The sequence below is a fragment of the Etheostoma spectabile genome, unplaced genomic scaffold (assembly GCF_008692095.1).
Source record: "Etheostoma spectabile isolate EspeVRDwgs_2016 unplaced genomic scaffold, UIUC_Espe_1.0 scaffold123, whole genome shotgun sequence".
Lineage (NCBI taxonomy): Eukaryota > Metazoa > Chordata > Actinopteri > Perciformes > Percidae > Etheostoma > Etheostoma spectabile.
This window is the reverse complement of record NW_022605572.1, coordinates 427,969-431,520: the sequence shown is the minus strand read 5'-3', so window position 1 is coordinate 431,520 and position 3,552 is coordinate 427,969.

Here is a 3,552-nt window from a genome sequence, read left to right as displayed (position 1 = left end):
CCGTGTTCTGTGTGTGTGTGAGTGAGTGAGCGAGCGTGTGTGTAGAGGAGGGGCGCTGTGACTATCACAGAACGCAGTGCGCTACCCAATTCGGATTTTTATTCAATCCGAGCACAGATATTGACTCGTATTACTCATATAATAGGCCTACTTGTATTTGGCAAAAGTGCTTTATCCGTACCGGATACTCGTTTCCAAGTATCCGGCTCGTCTCTAGTTACTAGAGAGCACACTGAGAAACTACAGTGGACATGGAGAAAAGACTCTTTATATGTCACTACCTTCATTTTAAATGGCTATCTGCCAATAGGCCTAAAACATATAGCTTATTTATTGTGACAGAGACTGGGACTCCAGGTTAATAAGATTCTGACCAAGTCGCAAGATATGTATTCAGTTGTGATTTTGTGAGAAGTCTGTGTATATTCCCATCCAATTAGATTCAATTTGGTTTTGATGAATAACTAACTCCAGTGAAATTATTTGAAATTTAGTGAGGACTAGATTAGGACTGTATTTAAAGATGATTCTGGTTTCCAACTTTGACCCAGGTGTGTCTGTTAAAATACAGGCCGAGACAACTTCTCTCTTTTAATGCTTTTTACAATCAAGTATCAGTATAAACATGGGCGTGGGTGTGTTTGTGTCGTAATAAAAGAAATAACACTGTAAAGGCTACCATACACAATGCATCGGAATTATATACGCTAGTAAATAATAACAATAAACCCACTATTATTCAGTGTACAATGACTATTATTGCCCATACTTATTATTTAGTGGGAATGCTGTTCCAAACAAAGTTCTACACACAAAGACACAGAGAAACACACAAACGCACACACACAGACACACACACAAAGACACACATACACAGAGACACAGAGACACACACAGACACAGACACAGACACACACACATACACACACACACGCACACACACAGAGACACACACAGACACACACACACACACATGCACACACAGACACGCACACACACAGAGAAATACACACACACAGAGACACATACACACAGACACACACACTCACAGACACACAAAGACACACACACACACAGGCAAACACACATACAAACAGAGACACACACAAACACACACAAAGACACACAGAGACACACACACAGGCACACAGACAAACACACAGACACACACACAGAGACACACATACACAAAGACACACACAAAGACACACACACACAGGCAAACACACATACAAACAGAGACACACACAAACACACACAAAGACACACAGAGACACACACACAGGCACACAGACAAACACACAGACACACACAGAGACACACATACACAAAGACACACACACAGAGACACACACAAAGACACACACACACACACAGAGACACTTTATATATTATATATATCACAACCAGTGGTTATGACACACACTTTTTACATGGGAGACCTGGGTTTGATTCCCACTGCAATGTTTGTTTTTGTGACAAAGCTGTTTTGGTTATGTGTGTATTATTATAATTTTTGCAGTGATTATTATTATTATTATAACTGATATTTCATAATAATCTTTAGTTATTAATATTGTTATATTAATAGGGTATAGCTACTTCAGAAAAACAAAACTTTTGTTCATATAATTCAAGACAAGACTTGTTTTATGTAACATTTATAGTGTTCACACCAAAGGTGTGAAAAAGGAGGATTGTGAGTTTTAAAAGTTAAATTTCTGAAGAACCAGTTAGAAAATTAAGCATACAGCTGTCTCAAGTCTGGCATTAACTTATGGAATGGGGGCTTCCTGCTATGCAACAAAGGTGGTCCTCTCTGTCTCCTGTCCCCTGGGGTCTTAGTCTAGCAAAAACAATACAAGTTGATTGGACTACTTTGATGACAGAGTTTCACATTACACAACAGAACCTCTGTTCTGTAACCAAAACGACCCCCAAAGGTGCAGTGTTTGAAGGCAGGTCAGTTCTCATTGCACAGGAAAGATGAACGGCATGTTGTCATGACAACAGCGGACCAATGAGAATGGAATTGAAAGCACCAGGTACACGGCATAAATGAGAGTGTTTTACAGATATTCAGGACTGCTTTCATGTGACTCCGTCAGGAGGAGCGTGGATCAGTCCGCTGTCAGCTGCAGTGTTATTGTGTTTGTTTTGTCTGATTGTCTTTGTCTTATCATCTTCATCACTGCTGTTGCATTAAACCTTCACCAATTCTCAATTTGACCCCCAGCCTCCTTTTCCTCAGAAATCCGAACGAACGCGATTTAAGTTATGAATTTCTTAGTTTCAATTAAGTTGAATAACAACAACAATGTAAAAAAAGGTGGAAAAATTCTAAAAAAAAAAATTAAAGGCTAAAGCTAAACTTGAGAAATAGCTTAATTCAGTAAGAAGATGTTGAAGTAGTGAGAATATTTGAAAAAGTTGGATTGGCTTTAATTAAGTTGAATAACACCACAAAAAATCACATGCCCCCCCAGGAAAAAAATTTGAAAAATAAACCATTAAATGGCACTTTCTGGAGAGTTTTTTTGCAAAAAAATGGAGAAATCAAGTCTTACATATATTCAAAACTGTAGGGTTAGGAGCCTTTGTGTGTTTGTAGTATCAACAGGTTTTAGGGCATTCAGCATTTACATTATTAACTTCTTATAATATAAGAACGACCCACAATGTGCCACATAATGAACACATGAAGAGACAGTAGCATATGTCAGCAACAGCTAAGATTTGGGTCTGTGGTGAACTTCCAGGGTCCCTGTGTGTGGGACCAGGACCCAAAGTTAATTAATGATGAGGGATCAACTAAGACCACTGAATTTCTAAAGAATGAGAACCACTGAGTTAAATATTCTAATCCTTTAACCTTTGTGCCAATGTTCAGTAATGTTTGCCCTCATCCTCTGGCCCCACTTACTGTTTTTACTTTTTTGTGAAATAAAGACTATTTGTTCATTTAAAAAACTCAAATTAATTTTTACAGTTACATTTAGAGATGCACAGAGGTTAGAGATGCACAATAGTGGCCCAACGTTGCAGTTTTTTTATTTTTTATTTCCACACCAGGTGTGTGTGTGTGTGTGTGAGTAAGAGAGAGACACAGAGAGAGAGGGGCGGGGGGCAGCTGACAGTAAAAAAAAAACCCTCCAATGGCAGAGATGCAACGGGAGTTGCATTTAAACCAAGCAGCACGTCTGAAACCCACGTTCACCGAAATCTACTGGTTACTATGTAGGCTACAAACCCCACTTCACCAAAATCACTGGTTACTATGTAAGGACTACAAACCGAGTTAAAAAACAACCTGAAGCGAAGAACCCTAACGTTAACGGAACAGATCCGCAGACCTGATTGACTGAGAGAGAGAGAGAGAGAGAGAGAGAGAGAGAGAGAGAGAGAGAGAGAGAAGAGCGCATTTCTCCATGTTCTGTGTGTGTGATTGAATTGAGCGGGTTTGTAGGCGTGGGGGGGGGGGGTGCTGTGACTATCACAGAACGCTGCGCGGCCAGTTGAGGAGTTATTTCAATCCGAGCACGGATATTGACT